We start from the raw sequence: 20219 nt of genomic DNA on the forward strand, positions 1-20219 counted from the left end.
TACTAGGAAGTGGATGTACTTGTCCTGTATGTCGACAGAACTTACTTTGCCCTTCTGAAAAGCTGCCAGGATCAAACTGAATGACTCATCGAAAAGGAAGTAATAAGAATAAACCTGAGACAGGAAATGTTCATGGCTCGAAGGCCTCGTTGCATAACAGCTGTCCAATCTATCCTTCCAAACTCTGAACTTTCCTGTGTGAAGCGTGGAGAGAAGGATTCTGTATCAGGAAGCTGACAGGGATAAAATATAACAAGAATTACAAAGTATCCTTCCCTGAGCACTATAACTACCAAATGTTCTACTTGATGCCTTGCCAGACACTTCTGAAAATCTGCACATGGCCTCCTGAGGATCCACACAACCTACTGAACTGGGAGTTCAAAACTTCAGTTTTGGTTACATGTGTAATATTTTTCCACTTAGAATGTGAGCAGAACTCTACTGAAGCAGAACTTGGGAGTAAATTGGAAAATTCTATATGGAACTTTCATGCAAAAAAGGCTATAGGGGCAAGACCCTGAAGGGAAGACATCAAAGGTAGTGCTAAGAATTTCTAATCTCCTGATTCGAGACATCTTAAATGATGGCCTTAAACACTTAGGGGTTAAGTAGACATGATGGGCCACTGTCAAAAACAGCTACTTATGGTTGATCAGGGCTACCAAATAGAATTTACCCATCTGTTTCTCTTAATAAAAACTGAGTTGTAAAAGGAATAAGACATTCTTCCCATAGCTTCAGAGGTAGGTCTACAAAAAGAGGTTATAACTATGATGCATCATAAAGAAAATCTGCCTCTCCAGGACTAACATTTATAACTACACATTCATCTGTACATACCATTTAAACATGCAAAACATTATTTATCTATTGTAACATTATAACCATATATATACCCCTTCGTCCAAGGAAAGAAAAAGGCCTTGGTCATTGTTTCACTCTTTGAAGTCTCTATTTATATATTCATCATATTCCATATTGATTCAGGTATAAATTATTATCATTGTTATTAAAGTGTGTGTAACCCAGACCACTGAGTACACTTTCAGCTCTCATTGCTATATATTGGCATTCCAACGTTATATATATTATATATATATATATATGTATATTATAGGCCAATATATACCTATATATATAAGTATTGTATAATAAAAATGGGGATAGCTTAATCTAATTCATTGTAAAAAGTATATATATAATATCATTATAGTCTATATTATTTATGATATATATGCTTTTTCAGTATATCATAGTCTGTGGGTGGGGGGACCTTGTCAGAAACAGATTTTCCTCTGACATCCCTTATATATATATATATATATATATATATATATATATATATATATACATATTATACAAATGCATATAAAACAAATAATCACATAAGTATTACTTGCAGTAATTGAGCTGTAGTGCTAGAACGAAATACCAAAATCAAAGGTACTTTAGCCTCACAATTAGGCCTAATTATCTTACCTATAGAGGAGGCTTCACTTCATTGGTCCAAAAACTATAAACTTGCAAGTTGAACAGAGGAAGGTGAAAAAATATATATAGTAAGCAAGTCCTAACCCAGCTCTAAGCAGCTTCAAAACTGGAAAACTCAGTAGCATCAGAGAACCAGCACAAAGGGAACACTTCCAAGATCGGCTCTGAAAAACAGATTAAGCCAGCAACAGTTTCCGTTGTCTCTTCGACTCAATCTACAAATTTCAAGCTAAAAACATGTGTTAGAATAGCTACAACACCCAAACAGTTACCTAGCTTCATATTTCATTAACAATTTAGTAAGATAAGTAAACTAAACGTTCATCCACCGGTTACTTCAGATTCGTTTTACCATAATCAGAGTTAACTGCTTACCACAAAAATGGAATCAAGCAAAACAGTTGAAACTTCAAGTCCAAATGGAGGTAAGGAAGTGTGAATTATGGCTGGAACCACATAATGACTACAAGGAATGCAGGGTGAAAATGCCGGATGGAGGAACGGGTATTTAGATGGAGAAGGGAGAGGATTCTTGCATGACATCACCAAGTAACCTTGGTGAGAGTCAAGTGTCCTCTGCATGGATTGACATCATCATGTAACACTGACGGCAGTCTGAAAGACTGTACAACACTTAAGAGGCAATTAGCAAGAAGCTGTGCTAAAATCAGGCCAACTCACTCTAGTTAAATAGGCAGCAGAAGAGGAAGAGCTGCTATACGAAAAGGAATAATTGTCACCAGGTGATGAAACGAGGCGATAGAGGAAAAAAAGGGGAGGGTTACCAAACGATACCAAGCAAATAAAAACAGACAATCAGACATGGTTCAGAAACACTGAGGCAAACGTAAAATGTCTGAAACCCTAACTCTACCGGTTCACATACATCACAATCACTCTCTCTAAAAGAGATGTTACGTGAGCCAGTCAGCTGCCAACTTAGCGGAAAAACTGCTATGGTTAGCAGATTTCAGCTTGTCACAGCTGGCAACACAGAGCCAGCGAACACAAGTGTCAACCACTAAACTTGCCATGAGATGGTGCCGAACCCAAACCGGGAAAAATGGATGAGAGAGAGGTGTCGAAGGGCACAGAACCTTGGTCCCGAGACACGCCTTGGTTCCCTGTCAAAGGAGACAACCAACTGATGCAGGGAAGTCCAGAGGGCAGGCAACATACAGATGTCAAGGCTCCAACACTTCTCTCTCTTTGGGACTGAAAACCGAAAATTGGGGTGGGGGTGGGCACGATCAAAATTTTCTGGTCAAAACTAACTAATAAAATAGATCAAATATATTTTTCTCCTGAACCACATGGGAAGCAAAAGAAGGCGGAGAAGAATGAGAGAGGAATTGATCTACGCTATAGGGTAGATTAATGAAGAAGCAACATCAAAAGACAAAAGGAAAAGACTGGGTCAGATTCTGGTGTGCCCTAACTAACTGTTTATGTAAATTATCAGCCTCTAACATCTTCCGATACTACACAAAATTTGCATACTCTCATCAGATCACTCAAAATCTACACATCAAGAAAACCACACTCGTGCCTGAGCAGCTAGTCTAACAGGGGATACAAGGTATCTTTCAAAATCTAAACATTTGGTTTTTCACACTTTCCTATACAGCCTAATGCTTTCATCTCTGCATGTTGTAAATGATGAAGAAAAAACAGAAACAAGCACAATACTGCACAGAAGAAAATTAGCCACAAATCAACATATACTACAAACACCGATCTGACCGTCCTTATGACAGGTCAGCATGAAGAAATGTGACAAGAACATAAACATTCCAGCACCATCTGGTGGGAAAACAGACGACTACTGTGACAATCCTCGCGGGTTAGCCATGTGTATTCTGATTTTTTTTAAATGCCGATCGTAACAAAAGGAGCGAAGATAAAGCTAACTTTAACAGTAAGATAGATTCATTCCAAATAATACATTTTTGAAACATTTTTCTTTTTTCCTAGGAATACAAATCTGAGCCTTTTATATACTGAGTATCCTTCAGTACAAGCTAGAAGTCTTTAATACTGGTAATAGGGTAGTTTAAAAGGTGGAAATGGGAGGGGAGGGGGTGTGACCCCTTGCCCACTGCAAACTTGCCACTTCATTCATTCCTTTGGCTACAGGGATGAAACTGGGTAGCTGAAGTGGATACAACTTATAGTAAGGCTATGGTTTGTATAACTGTGAAAAATATACTTTAACAAAAATATGTTACAACCACTGCCCTTCAAATTTATAGTGTCCAAGAATGAGAGGAAGGAAGAAAACAACAACGAACTAGAAGGCAATGACAATGATGACAAGGAAGAAGATGAGGCAGAAGAACAATGAGAGTGCTTCTCCTTTTCACTGACTTATCCAACACCTTGGTCATCTGGCATACCAAAAGGGATGGTTGGAAGCTGGAGGTTGAGAAGTCAAAACGCCCACTTGCCCAATTACAGACATCACAAAAGCCACTGGGGAATGACCTGTATGAAAAAAAAAAAAAAAAAAAAAAAAAAAGATTGCAACTGCACAAGCAGAAGCAGACACATCAGTAGTTAGCTGGTCAATCTTTCTTTGTGTGAGCAATCCAAGAATGCAGCGAGACAATTCGGAACATTCAAAGTTGGCCAGATTTTTCCAAGGTAATCGAATGAAGATAATTCTTTAGCTTCCTCATATTCAGATAGTTACATAGCCCTCCTCTTACAGGATGAGCCACAGAGTAGGAGGAAGAATAATGGTAGCCATAGGGAAGAGAGTTCTAGGATTCAGCTGTTACCAGCAGGGTGATACCATTTGAAGACCCAGGTAAAGCCTTCCTATGCTTCTTCCTCCTCTTGCCATACTTCTTCCAAGTTACGTCCATGAGACATAGTCATCACGTGAAAGGGGACGAGTACATTCCCTTCCTCTACAAGTAGTAAAACACACGTGAGTCTACTAACTGGAGAAACATGAAACGACCATATAGTTGTCTACAGCCCTACACTGACTTTGGACTTATTTATTCACCATAACTGAGGAAAAACAGGACCAAAAGACACAGCAAACAAGCAGAAAGCAATTACACAATGCACAGGTCAAGGAACAAGGTAAAAGGATGAACAGTACCAAGCAACTCATCCAAAATTCACCAAGCACATGAGGAAGAGAGCTGACATGTCCTCTCTTGATGGTGGCTAAAGAAAGAATGATATTGTGACAGTGAGGAAGGCATGGGGGTAACCCTCTTCTCTACCTCCATCTCCACCTTTCCAGCTCGCCCTGAAGGATACTTCATATGTGTAAGGCGATGGTTGTATCCCCATTTGAACAATGAAAATTTCAACAAACTTATCTAACAAGAAAACTTTTATGTCTTTGAAGTATTGCAAATAAAATCACAACCTCTGAACATGCTTCAAGTAACTCAAAATCTTGAAATATTACATAAACTGTATAGCACTTCATAACATACATACCATTGCTGTAAGTAGTCCTAAACTTCAACTGTAGGTTTAACAAGCAACTCTTATAATTGTTATTGAATACAGTATTAAATGGTCTACTCATTCAAGATTTCTAGACAGATGAAGGAAGTTTTATGTAGACAGACAGCAGAATTCAATATAATTTTACTCTGTACTAGAGTTCAAATAAGTCAAAATAAATGGTTCACCACCATACGAGAGAGCGAAAACGAGATTTCATTCCACATTCTGTACTACAGAATGTTGTAATGAGAAACTGATTGCTGTACTGCAAACAGGTCATTCATTCACTTCTAGTAATAATTCAATTAAAGAATCAAGCACTAATACCATGTAGGTAGCTCAAAAAAAAAAAAGGAAAAAATGTAATACATGTATAATAAACATTTACTCAAAAGCATACAGTACAAGCTTAACCTTTCCAATCTCTGCTAAATATCAAGTCACTTAACCCCCCGACCTAGCAAACTTTACAGCTGGCCAATTAATAAACACTTAAGTGGAAAGAAAATAACACACATATACATACATTTGCACTTACCACAGCAAGTTGAACTATAGGCTTCTGTTAGCTCCAAATTGTGAATCTGGTAGGTGAGGAAATTTTGGCTCAGGAAGCACCACTTTCAGGCTGTCTTGTAGATCTTTGATGCATCTTTTCATAGCTATTGTAATTGCATAGTTCATTTGGGTTATGCATTTATATATTTGTAACTCAATTTAGTAAATCTCTCAATTACAGTCATTTATAATTTTTCTTATGACAGTGAGCTGTGCTTTACAGAATGAGGGTTGGAGAGTGTTTTGAGTGATTTTGACCTTTGACATACTTCCTATGCCTCAGCGTCGAGGTCTTTAAAAGCATCCCTAGTCAAGATCTATAGACCCACTGTAGGTAGAACCATCTACTTCAGTAGCAAGATAAATCAGGGCAGCAAAAGAGAAGGGCCACTGTAGCTTTGGTCAGGATAAATTTTGAATCCTCTTTCTACTTGCCTAAAGCTTTCACAATTGTGCCTTTACTTGGGAAGAGGTCCCTCAGCCTTTGATTAAATACTTTTCTACAAGGTTGCCTCAGCAAGGCTGCAGCTACACCATACCACTGGGCTTGCTGGAGCACAGCTTTGTTCCCAGCATAGTGGCCATGTAAGGAGAGAAGTTTCAAGGTGATTCCCTTTGCTCTACTCTGATTCTATGAAAAATATCTATGATAATGCAAAACAAAAAAAATTGGAAGAAATTTTATGAAACAGTCTCTGGAGACAGAAACTAGGAAAATGCTTTGGTGCTGGTGAAGAAGGACAGAAAAAATGCAAGGAGAAGCAAGTCAAACAGCAAAACTTGCACGCATAACAAGAGCAATGATGTTCAACTGAGCCATTCATTCCAGGTAGGGATATAAAAACAAAAGAGAAGAAGCTAATGACAAGTGTCGTGCCTAGTGAAATTTTTTTTTCATTGCTGTAGAAAGGTATTAGGATATGTGCAACCTTGGAATTTTTGTGCTTTTATAAAAAAGTTGCAACAATAGGAGGTTAACCTTGTAGTTGCTGGCTATGCTAACAATCATGAATTATTTCCATGATAATAAGGACAGAAATACTGCTAGCAATCATACAGAAAAATTCAACCAAAAACATGTGTTCCACTTCTGAAATAACAATAAACGATGAAGTACAAGATAGTGAAACTAAATGAAGTTTAATGCAAGGCAAGATGCACAAAAACTCATTACTTATTTTCATCAGTGAGTTAGCACATGGTTTACCACCACCCTGGTATTCAAGTAAAAATAAGATCTGCAATTTGTATGGACACATCACAGCTATTAACTAGATCAATCAAAGAAAAATTTCAAACTTATAGCCTAAGACAAAAAAATTATATGGAGTCTCTCCAGCATGAGTGTGTAAAAGTGGTCAATGAAACTTAGAAACAAGGATTGCCATGGTGGAGAAGGGGGATGAGTGGGGAAATCCCCTTACTCTACCCACACTTCTCAGTCACTTTTTCCTTCAGCCACAGATAAAAAGTGGAGTGGTTTTTGCATACCTACAAAAAAAAAATTGCTTCAAAATTTTATTTGTTCTTACATGGATACAAACTAGTCCCAGCTAGTAACTGGAGTTGAATTACACCTCGAAATGCTATGCACCTGGCTGCACATGCAATCAGGGATGACATGACTCCTGAAAACTCCGAGGACAAAGCAACTGCTGGAGGAACACCAACCCCCACAGTGCTCCTGAGGAAAGAGCATGAACGACCTCTCTGGAGCAGAGGAGCAAACCTTCGTTGTTGGGGAAGCTCTCTTAGGAGGTGGAATGGGTAGTGAGGGCATTCTCCCTCTCACCCCCATCTCCAACATGGCATACTCTTGTTTCCAAGTTTCAGTGACTGCACCAAAGAGACTGTATAAAAGGCAATGGTTTATATTTCCATATGAACAAAAGAATGCAAGAGCATGGTATAGTTCACTAAAGAAAAATATGACGCTGAGCTAGTATCATATGACAATCACTTAGAAAAGCATATTCATTCCATGTTGAAAACTGTTTGGTCAAAATAAACAGCAATGGCTGATCATAATTTAGCCTGTAACCTGTAAAATAAGATTCTTCATGTTTTCAATACAGTACTTACAACCAAAAGCAAAAATCATGACCATCACCATTCAAACACCATCTACAGCATTCATTAATTTCTAATTACAGACATATGACAAAGACAATAATTTTGACCTCACACATACTCTTAGTAATTACTGATTGAGTGAGAGGGCCTTAAAATCTAAAAATGATAATTCAAATTATGTAATATTTTGACTGCAATAACCTTTTGCTATATTATTTTTTTATTAACTAAAATCACTACTGTACTGCATTCTCAGCTTAAACTTTAATTCTAACTTATGTACTGTGATATTGTTTATGTTATAGAGCCTTGTTTCCACCCCATTTTATGCCCTCTGATGTGGTCTGCAATGTTAAACTAATTAGAACTTTTCTTAAATGTGAAAATGTGACAATATTTACTTATTTGAAACCTAAGGTACACTACTACATAACATCATCATTAGAAAAATGAAATAAGCAAGAACGTAAAAAACAATGCTTACGTACAACAAATCACACATAGGCAATTTACACAAAATTACAGAAAAACTCTACTTATTGACACTAAATAATCAAATACATACTTTAATTTATTGATAATGTTCAATTATATATCATAGCACTAAAATCAGCATTTTACATTAGCCTAGACTAATGCCAATAGGTTGGATTACAGCCAAATCTCTAGTTCACACTAATTGTTTATTAATGTCAGTTCCATATGCCTTTTGCACCATGTATCCAAGGAGTAAAAAACTTGAATCATGGTTGCTGCTTAAGCTTTTATTATTCTAGGCCCAAATGTAATTAACCAGAGCACAAAATTATCTTTTAAAACCCCTATACAGCTGGCCAATGGAAAACTTACATAGCTCTGTGCAAGGTCAAAGATTATTACAACGCTGTTGTACATGTTCAACATTATCGTACAAGTCACAGTACTGTGCTGTATTTTGAACTTGACTAACATCTAAAAGTCCCTCTTCATTAATGTTTCACATCTCTAATGTAGGCAGTGCCCAATTACCAAATAATTTCTATCACAGAAAGACACTGATGCTTGTTTTTAAATCTTATGGTTATATTTCTTTTGCATATACAGAAAACAAATCAGCTGAGAATTACTATTATGCATTTAGCTGAAAATTACTACAGTATCATGCATACTTAAAATTATTTAACTTTAAAACGTTTGAAAACCTCAGACAAATATTTTTCCATTAAAGTGCAGTTATCATTCTTTCACCATAATTATTTTTCAGTTACTCAACAATTTTCTAAAAATTAGCATAGTAAGCAGAAAACACTACCAAACAACCAGAGGTCTGGCTAGCTTTTTGGATTTGTAAATATTTTCATTTTTCTTTAAGTAAATTTCTAGATAATTTTATCTTTCCAAGATATACAAACCAAGGCCTTTTATATAATAGTATTCCTAGAGCAGGCTAGAAACAGTCATTGAAACTTTCCAACTTTCCCCTTAAACATCAGGGATAGTTGAGACAGGATTATGATGAAAGGCTTTGGGTTTGTACTGTGCATCTAGGAAAAATACACCTGGGGATACTGTTTTTCTAGTTATGAGAATGAGCAGGGAAAGAAAAAAAAAAAGACTCCTATAACCACCTAAGACTGCTAGGGCTCTAAGACGGAAAGAGTTTTGTTAGAGAACTCAATCTAGGAAAAGCAAGAGGGTCTTGACCTTCCAAAATGGAATATGAAAGTACAGGTCAGTAGGCAGCTACAACATCATTACAGTACTGTATAGGGCTAATACAATGTAGAAGGTCCAAACAATAATGCTCTAAACCTGCCAAACCCTTTCTTAGAAATGGAGTGGAGGGAGTCAAATTTTTCCATCCACAGCTCTGAGATAATACAGCTCTTGTGCTTAACTCACCTGCATCTAGGCCAATTCCAGCAAATGCTTGGCCTGACTGCTTATTTGTTCAGAGATAAAGGAGGAGAGTTTCCAGTCAAACTCACTTGCACCATGGCTGATTCCAGCAAATACTTGGCCTGACTGCGGTAAGGAAGGAGGACGACAAGTACCAGTAAAATGTCCATTCAATTTTACTATCACTATTCAGAAGATGAAACCTATTCATATGGAAAAAGCCCACAGGGGCCATTTACTTGAAATTCAAGCTTCCAAAGAATATGGTGCTCATTAGGAAGTAATAGACGGTAAAGGGAAATACAGAAAGAAGAGATCTCACTTAACAAAAAGTAAGAAAAAATAAATTAATAAATAAATAAAAATGCATTAAAATGCAAGGAGAATAGCACTACTGTACAGTAGTAATGCATTGCATCTTTGCTTGAACTTTTGAAGTTCCAATTGCACAACATCCTCTGGGAGATTGTTTCACAGCCCAACGGTGTGAGGAATACAGGGCCTCCTGAACTGAGAAGTTCATCAGCAAGGCACAGTTACTGCAAATGGGTGCTGCTGTTCAGCAAATCTGGTTGCTCTCGGAAGATAAATGGGACCAGGGATCAATTGTGAATGTGAAAGATCTCTATTAAAATGTAACTTATGAAAAAGTGACAAACAAGAGACCATCCATTGATGGTCCAAGTCATAACTGCAGATACAGTATTACGAAACAGAAACCTACCAACACGAACACTCTAAAAAGAGGTAAACCTCTGGCAGAAACAGACATCCACACTGGAGAACAGCATTCTAGTAAAGGAAGCACAAAAAAAGTATACCTTAGTTTTACCAGACCACTGAGCTGATTAACAGCTCTCCTAGGGCTGGCCTGAAGGATTAGACTTATTTTTTACGTATTAAGAACCAAGTGGTTACTTCTACAACGGGACCTACAGCTTATTGTGGAATCCCAACCACATTATAGCGAAATGAATTTCTATCACTCAGAAACAAATTCTCTAACTCTTCATCACGCTGGGAATTTAGACTTGAACTGCCCATCGAAAGTGACAGTCCAGCTCTATAAAGCACAAATGACCTAAAACAGGTTGCAATGATTTTATCACTGTTGCAGTATAAATATATGGGGCCTTATGAACAATACCTAACTTTAGTGCAGCATTTGCTGAAACTTTCACTAGATGTTTCTCAAAAGTAAGATGTGAGTTAAAACTTCAGACTCATTCAGCAAAATCCCATCCATCTGAAGGGGAAAATGGGATGGAAAGTCTGTACAAGATCTGCTAATCAATACTGTAGTGTTTTCCTTTTACTGGAGTTCAGCCTCATACCCCACCGACTACACCATTCACTAATCCGGTCCATGTCCCAATTGAGGATGAGGGCAACTTCAGTTTTTACTATTAAGTGGAGACTTTATTATACACACAAGTGTTGCATCAGTGGCATACTGAACAATCTTGTTTTCCAGGCCAACAACCATATCACTTGTGTTCACCAAAAATAATAGCAGACCAAGAACACTACCCTGTGGAACTCCGGACACAGTAGGTCTTGTTTCACTCAAGATCCCACCAACAGCAACTCAATGCTACTTACCTGTATGGAAATCTTGAAGTAATTCTAAAACATATCCAGCCACTCCCAGGTTCTGTTTATAAATAAGTGCCTTATGATTTACTAAACTGAAAGCAGCACTAAAATCTATTTGAATTACTCTGCTCTCAAAACCCTTATCAAGGTTCTTTTGCAAATGGCATGTCAAGTCTAAAAGAGCATCACAGGTACCTAACTGCTTTCTATTTGTATACTGACTATCAGCTAACAACCCTTTAGATTCCACATACTTATATGAGGCTTATATAGACATTTTGTCACTTCTTTATAAGTTGTATTTCAACAGAGATCTTTCACATTCACAAGTGATCCCTGATCCCCTTTATCTGCCAAGAGCAACCAGATTCGCTGAACTTCAGCAACAATATGCAGTCAAACTTCTCAGTTCCAGAGATTATTTATTCCTCACACCATTGGACTGTGGAACAGCCTCCCAGAGGATGTCATGCAGTTGGAACTTCATAAGTTCAAGTGAAAATGCAATACATTACTACCCTAATACTATTCCTCTTGCATTTTAATAAATTTTTATCTATTTATCTATTTACAGTATTAATCTATTTTTTTCTTTTTTAATAAGTGGAATTGCCTCTTTCTGTACTTTCCTTTACTTCACCTTCTTCCTAATGAACACCATAATCTTCACAAGCTTGAATTTCAAGTCAATGGCCAGTGTGGGCTTGTTCCATATGAATAAGTTTCATCTACTGAATAATAATAATAATAATAATAATAATAATAATAATAATAATAATAATAATAATAATAATAATACTGTAATTAAAAATAAATTTTTCAGCAACTTTGGAGAGCACAGAGAGAATAGAAACTGGCCTGTAGCTACTGCAGTCTGTAGTTAAGCCACTCTTTGGAACAAGCACTGTATTACTAAGTCTGAGCTCATCTGAAAGATAATACAACATAAAAATCTATAGAATCTACTGATCTTGGAAACAATGCACTAGAAACTTATTTTAAAAAACATAGGGAAGAAACTATAAGGATCTTCTCCTCCCAGCTATCAAGATTATCCAAAATTTTTCTTAACATCCCTAGAGTGGAATGCAAATTTTGTATGAATAGGTTCAGGATAACAAGTATCAGGAAGAGGGACATCCTCAGCTGATTGCTTAGCTTCAAAAGCTTGCTGAAGCAGTTCAGCCTTTTCCCTAAGGCCAGTAACCAATTTGCCATCATCCGTTAGTAGTGGTGGATTGGAAAGCAATCCTGACCCAAAGATAGATAATGGCAATTTGGTCCACCAAAGATAAGGCTGAGTGATTCCTTCAAGTTTCCATATAGCCAAGAGAAATTATAATAATTCCTTGAAGAGGTTAGTTGGTTAAACAAAACATTTATAACTAACTAACCTCTTCAAGGAATAATTATAATTTCTCTTGGCTATATAGTAAGTTCTATTTGCAGCACAGCGAGACTCAACAAAAACAGTGTAATTTTCACTTCAACGATTTCGTCTCCATGTGTTGAATTTGATCTGTTTGTCATGATAAGCTCGTTTATATGTATCATCAAACCATGGCTGGTCATTTATCTTGAATTTGATGACCTTTTTAAGTACATACCTTATCCGCCTTATCAACCCCACTCTTATGTCACCACTAAACCCTAGGTGAGAGGTTTCACTATTCAAGTGGTGCTTGGGTAGCTCCCCAATTTGTTGAGCTGCCACCACAGGCTGCTCAACAAGGTAGTCTGTTAACAACAGACCCACACCTTCATTACCAGGGAAATCACAAAAAGTTCCTCCCAAATGCCATGGATGGGGCAATGCCTAAATGCACTTAGCATTCCTTAGTCATTTATTGCTGGATACAAAAGTGGTCTAGTTCACTGTCTCAAGGCGCTACACCACTGACTGCGACGAACAGAGATATATCTCACCTCTGCTGCCCTTAGTCAAATCAAAAGAACACCCTAAACATGATATTTTAATGATAAAATAAAGTTGTTCATACTTACCTGGCAGATATATGGCAGCTGTATTTCTCCGAAACCGACAGAATTTCAAAACTTGCATGGCACACGTGCTGGCCAGGTGGTTAGTACTCATTCTGCCGCTGGTGGGGGAAGGAACCATTCCCATTTTCTATTCAGATTTCAGTGCCACTGTCTCCTGAGGGGAGGTGGGTGGGCACTATAATTATAACTGCCAGGTAGTATGAACAAACTTTATTTTATCATAAAAATATCATTTTGTTCATGACACTTACCTGACAGATATATATATAGCTGAATCCCACCATTGAGGTGGGTAGAGACAGAACAGGATTTTAGAAACAAATAGTGTAGCGATTGACGCCTTGTTCCCTTACCTGTTAGCATAGCTGACTTCGAGGTTACTGTCACTCAAGCCTGTTTCTGCTTTACTAGATTCCTCCAGCAGGAGTAGGGACCTATAAAGCTGGTGGAGATCTAGATGACCTGTCCACGGGGCGAGACCACAATGGGACTAGATCATATGACCATACTTTGAGGGAAAAGAGCAACAACAACCACCCTGACCGAGCCTAACTAAGCCATTGAAGATTAATATAGGCTAAAGATTGGGGCGTCCACTGGTAGACCCAACAACCGAGAATACAAAAATAAGATTAAAAATACCAAACACAACTAAAGGATAGGATGAGAGTTGCCCTCTTCTCCCAACATTCAGATCATGAAACGATGGTCCCAGCCAAGAACAGTCTCAAGGACGTTGACTTCACTTCGTGAGATAATGCGAGCGAAAACTGAATTGTCCGCCAAAAGGTGGCACCCAGAAAGATCGTTAAGAGACATGGTTTTTCTGGAAAGCCACTGAGTCGCGGCTCTCACTTAGTGAGCTTTCACTTTAAAAGCCTCAAATCCTCTTCTTGCACAAGAATGAGCCTCTTTGATGGTACTTCTTAAAAGAATGACAGAGCATTCTTGGACATAGGTAAGTCAGGTCTTCTAACCGAACACCACAGATTGTAGAAGGACTCTCGGCAATCCTGGTCCTCTGCTAAGTAGAATTTGAGAGCCTTGACAGGGCACAAGACTCTCTCTCTGATTCTTGTCCAGTGATCTCTGTCAAACCTTGATTTCAAACGTCTTGGGCCAAGGGTTTGAAGATTTTCATTTTTGGCAAGAAGAAATGGACTCAGGGAACAGACAGCATTAGGACCCCTAAAGTAAATCTTGCTAATAGCCTGAACCTCACTAACCCTCTTCGCCGCCAGAGAGGTTAGGAAAATTGCCTTTCTAGTCACGTTCTTGAGAGAAGCAGAAGACAAAGGTTCAAAGGACTTGACATAAGAAATTTTAGAACTACATCTAGGTTCCAAGGAAGTCATGGGAGGAACTTAGATTGCCTCAAAAGTCTCAAGAGATCGTGAAGATCCTTGTTGTCGGCTAAGTTCAGGCCCTGTGCCGAAGACTGTTGACAGCATACTTTTATAGCCTTAATGGTAGAGACTGCCAGTTTTTCTTTCCTCCTGAGATAAAAAGGAAGTCCTTCATTTGAGGCACAGAGGTCGTGGTGGAGGAAATCCCGCTGCTCTTGCACCATCTCCTAAAATTGGCCATCCGATTGATAGACTGAATTAGAAGAGGGTCGTCTGGCGTTAGCGATAGCCTTTGCCACTGGTGCTAGAAAAAACCCCTCGCTCTTGCCAACTTCGAGATAGTCTGAATGCAGTTAGACTCAGAGCGGGAAGATTTTTGTGGAATCTTAGGAAATGGGGTTTGCCTGAAGATCTACTCTCAGGGAGGTCCTTGAAAGTCCACAAGGAGACATGACTCTGGGAACCAATCTCAGCTGCTGGCCAAAAGGGGCTATTAAAGTCATCCTTGTTCCTTCCGACGGTTGAGAATTTCCTGACGACTTCCCCAGGATCTTGAAGGGAGGAAAAGCGTAAGATCTAGGCCTTTCCAGTCCCAGAGGGAGGCATCTATTGCAAGGCTCCCGGATCTAAGACAGGGGAGCAATAAAGAGGAAGCCTCTTTGTTCTGAAGTCGCTAAACGTCACTAGGGCGTCCCCATAACTTACACAGATCCAGACACACCTCCTCGTGAAGGGTCCATTCTGTTGGCAGAAGTTGATGCTGTCGCCGACTGAGAAGGTCCGTGACGGATATTCTCGACCCCTGCGACAAAACGAGTGAGAATCGTCACCCCCGAGAATGAGTCCAAAGCAGGATCTCCTTTGGCCAAGTTGAACAGGGAATGAGTACCCCCCTGCTTCTTGAGGTACGCTAAGGCTGTGGTGTTGTCGGAATTCACCTGAACAACCTGGCCTGTACTCTGATCCTTCAAGAACTGGAGGGAAAATTGATAGCCTCTTTTGAGATTGATGTGCCAGGACACCTGTTCCCCTTTCCAGGTGCCTGACACTTCTTCCCCCCTAGTGTTGCTCCCCATCCTTCATGGACGCTGCCGGAAAACAACACTAGGTCGGGCTCTGAAGATAGAGAAGACCTCTCCTGCCAACTTTAACAGGGGTGAGCCACCACCTCAGGGATGGTCTCTGACAGACGGAGAGATCTTCAAGGTCTCTTCCAGATCCTCCTTGTTCTTCCAGTTCTCCGCAAGAAAAAACTGGAGGGGTCTGAGATGAAGTCTTCCAGGGAAACAAACTTCCAGTGATGAAATGGTCCCCAGCAGACTCATCCATTCCTCACCGAGCATGTTTTTCCCCAGGAAGACTCTAAACTTTCAAAAGCAATGTTGTTGACGTTTTAGGGATGGATAGGCTCGAAAACCACTGAATCCATCTGAATCCTCAGATAAAGAATGGACTGAGGGGATCAGATGGGACTTTCTCTTTGTCACAAGAAGTCCCAGGGACTTTGTCAGTTCCAATGTTGAATGTAAGTCCTCCAGACACCTTTGTTGGGAAGAAGCCCGAATGAGCCAATCGCCCAGATAGAGCTAATCCGATCCCCGCAAGATGAAGCCACCGGCAACATTTCTCATCATCACTGTGAATACCATGGAGCTGTACTGAGACCAAAACAGAGCTCTGAATTGAAGACTCTTCCCCCAGGACAAACCTCAGGTACTGTCTTGACTGAGGATGAATGGGAACATGAAAATAAGCATCTTGTAAGTCCAGAGAGACCATCCAATCTCCTGGTCTTAGCGCATTGAGAACAGACTGTGACGTTTCCATTTTGAACTTCTCTTTGACAATGCAAAAATTGTTCAGTCTGCTTTACGCCCAGGACAGGTCTCCACCCCTGACTGTTTTTGGAACCAGGAAGAGTCGGTTGTAAACCCTGAGACTCCAGATCCAGAACTGGCTCTATGGCTCTTTTCGATCATCTGCTTCCAGCAGATCTAAAAGGATCTGTTGTTTTCCCAATGGTAAGAAGGCGACAGATCCTGGGAGCATGAGGACAGGGGGTTTTCGAGAAAGGGATCTTGTAGCCTTTCTAGAACTTCGAGGGACCTAGAGAGTCCTCTTTCGCTCTCCAGGCTCCCCAAAACAGGAGAAGCCTGGCTCCTACTGGTGTCTGGAGGAGTTGAAAGTCACTTTTGCCCTTTGGGAAGAAGGGGCTGCTCCTCTGGAAAAACCTCTTCCGGGAGTCGGTTCAGAGGAGGGAAGCTCCTCCCACTAAAGGGCTGTTTCTTCTTGGGGAAGAACTGGCGAAGACGTGAGAAGGACACTAGGACGTCAGAAGACTGAGCAAGGAGATCCTGAGCAGCTTCTCCTTAAGGCTGGAGGCAAGATCCTTGATTAAAGGCTGGGGAAGAGATGGCTAGACAGAGGGGCAAAAAGTAACTCAGCCCTTTGAACAGGAGAAACTGACTTGGCAGCAAAATTGCAGTACAAAGCCCTCTTCTTCAAAAGGGTTGTACCAAAATGTGAAGCCAGTTCTCAGAGCCATCCTGACGGCCTTGTCCATGCAATTCAAAACACTGGATAGCTCCCCAGGAAGAATCGAGTGGCTTCTAAGCTTCAAGTCCAAGGCCCCAAGCACCAGTCCAGAAAGTTAAAACCTCCATAGACTTGAAGAGTCCCTTCAGATGATGGTCGGTCTCAGAAAGAGTCCAAGAAACCAGCAGTCGACAGAAGAGACCTCCTGGAAGCATCAACAAGGCTCTCGCAAAGTCTCCTTGAGACGAAGGAAGGGAACTCGAGCCAATTTCCTCTCCCTGTCTCATACCACATTCCAGCTTTCCGCAGTCTAGACAGGGGAAAGGGCAAAGGAAGATTTCCTTGAGACTTCGTTCCTCCATCCAGGCGTTGACCTCTTGAGGAGCTTTCTAGTAGCCAGTGAAGAAGTCATCATTTCACAAACCCGGCGATTCACCTCGCTGGAAGCCAAGCTGCGAAGGAGGGGAAAGAGGAGCAGAAGGGTTTGAAATTTATCGAAGAAAGTCCCTTAACATGCTAGTTAAAACCTGGTAGTCGGAGAAAGACGAAGCAGAGGGGTTGATCAAAGTCCCAGGCTCAGACAAACCAGACTTCTCCAGGGATGACAGGAGAGTCTTCCGCTTGAGAAGACAAAGACCTTGGGTCCACAAACAAGAGACCTCTTCTCGGGGAAGAAGGCCTTGAAAGGGTCCGGAACAACGGAAGATCTGGATCTACGAGCCCTGCAGGATCAGAATGCTCTGAGCGCCCCCTCGGCGACAGAAGAGCGCCCCTGAGCGCCCGTCCCTGGCGAGCCCCACGAGAGTCCTGGCGAAGCGCCCCTTGAAGAGCATCCGAACGGAGCCCAATCTTAGCAGGCGTCATGCTGAGCGTCCTGCCGAACGCCAAAACGAGCGTGAAGCAGCGCAAGAAGAGCGTCCTGGCGAGCAACTTTAATGAAGAGTCCTGGATAGCTGAGGAGCGGCGTCGTGATGAGCCGAGTCACGGGGCAAGGAGAGCTTGATGATCCGAGAACGACGAGTGCCACTAAGAAACAGGAGATGGAGACGAACGAAGGAGCAGGAGACGGGAGACCTCTAGATCTTTTAATGGGAAGCGCCAAATCCTTATGGTGCCGCGAGTTCTGATTCCTTAGTAGCCAGAAGTGGAGGCTAACTGCCGCTGCATATCTGGAGAAGACGCTTGAAGGAGAGGAAACTCATATCCAGAGAAGGGGGGCCTACGAGAAGAAGAGGGGCTGGGACGCTTCTCCTTCTACCAAGGAGCAAGAACAGCTCTCCTTAGGGCGGCTGGGACGCAAACGCCCTCCTCTGAAGAAATCCTGGTCCTCTTCTGCGCGGCAAGTTGCAGAAAGTCGAGAAGATCCCCACAGGCAGAAAAACTGGCGAAGAAGCGTCATCTTCAAAGCTCCTCTTCAGTGGGCGAGTCTGAGAATTCAACGCCACTTTAGGGGAGGACGCTGAGGAGGGAAAAGCAGTCTTTATGACCCGTGGCGAGAGCACGATCCTTGGCAGCCTGGGAGACGACAACAGGAACTGCCAAGGGACGTCAGATCGGGGGAAGTCCCCGTAACCTCTTACGGGCTTTCGACATGCCCATTCTCCAAGTCCTGGGAGTTCTGCAGAGGTCCAGGCCTAGAGGCATTATGGGGCCGATCTGACGCCCCTCCCACAACACTGGGGGGAACACTACACTTCACTGCATTTTGAAGCCAACACCTTAGTTTTCAGAGCACGGATGGAGTTCATGATCTCCGTCAGGGCATTACCCCGCAGACACAATCACAGGGTTAGAAGGCAAAACCACAGGGAAAGGAGCAATGTCATTAGTGGGGTTAACAGGTGAAAATTAGAACCCTGACTCACCAACTGACACACTCCTGGAGGAAGACCTCCTGATCCTGTCACGCTCTAACTTAAGAACGAAGAATCATACAATTTCCAATCAGAATCAGGCAAAGTATTCACACTCTTGCAGCGATCATCCAACACAGACATGCCCCCTACATCTCATGCATACTGAGTGAGGGTCCACCAAGCTTTCGGTAGCCTCACCTTGCACTCCTTCACAACACACACCCTGAAACTAGCAGAACTAGTACCAGACATCATTCAAGAGCAGCCAAACCAAAATCAAACAGTCCAAAGAAGCGTGATGCCAATCCACAAAGCCAAAGTCAAAACCAAAAGTCAATCAGAATACTCAAGTGGAAAACTTTATTTAAACGAAATCCAGAGGCGGAGGTATTGACAACAGGTGTTAACAGTACCGCGACAGAGAAAATCTGAATAGAAAATGGGAATGGTTCGATTCCCGCCTCCCAGCGGCGGAATGGGTACTAACCACACTGGCCCATCCGTATTGCCGCAAGTTTTTGAATTTCTGTCGGATTTCGGAGAATACAGCTATATATATATCTGTCAGGTAAGTGTCATGAACAAACTTAAGTTTTATATACTGTTCTAGCCAAAGTGACAAATGTATGATCAGTTTCTCATTTCAAGACTCATTTTTCCTGCACATATTCAAAATTTCTATTTTTTTTCTAGGAAAAAGGCATAATTAATACAATGGCCCTTTACTTTGCATACCTTAAAACAGGCCAACACATGTCAGAATGCAGAAGACAATCCCCATGACATAAGTGTTCCCCAGTACAGTAGTACCACACATTCCTTTACAAGAAGGCACTCCTACATGATATTAGTAAAAACACCATCTTATTACAAGATGAAATGCTAAAAGAATTTGCACACCATCATCATCTCATAATATTCGTTCCAGACAGTCAGGGCAGGTCAAAAAACCTCATACAATGCATACTGTTTGCAACTGCATTGCAGTGAGAATGTAAATGCCCTTTATCCTATCCTTTTGCTCACTGCAACTGTCATGTTAAAAGAACAAGAAGAAATTCAAGAGGAACCGTATGTTCCTGGATAGTGGATCTCAGTATACATTTATGCAGGTATATACTATTGTAAGAGACCAGCCATGACAAATCAGTAATGCAAACCCAATCGCTACTAAAATAAGAAAAACAGTGAGGATCTACAGTAAATGGCAACATAAAGCGTCCACATAAGAGCCCAAGCATAATCATACACAATGCAAACAGTTACCAACCAAAGATATAATTAATAAAACTTTAACCATAAGTCAGTAAGGAATGCAGTAAGATGAGATGTCTGCACTCGACAACAGCCTATGTAGAAGTGCTAAGTTACTGACAGATGAGTAGGCCATTCACCTATCTACCAA

General features: G+C 40.8%; 1 protein-coding gene across 3 annotated transcripts in view; it reads right to left on the reverse strand.

Moving 5' to 3' along the window:
* Nucleotides 1–20219, reverse strand: part of LOC136847662 (cytochrome P450 3A24-like) — an 89830-nt gene that overhangs the window by 51834 nt on the left and 17777 nt on the right. The gene's annotated exons all lie outside the window — the stretch shown is intronic.

This window comes from Macrobrachium rosenbergii, chromosome 2, assembly GCF_040412425.1.
Source record: "Macrobrachium rosenbergii isolate ZJJX-2024 chromosome 2, ASM4041242v1, whole genome shotgun sequence".
Classification (NCBI taxonomy): domain Eukaryota; kingdom Metazoa; phylum Arthropoda; class Malacostraca; order Decapoda; family Palaemonidae; genus Macrobrachium; species Macrobrachium rosenbergii.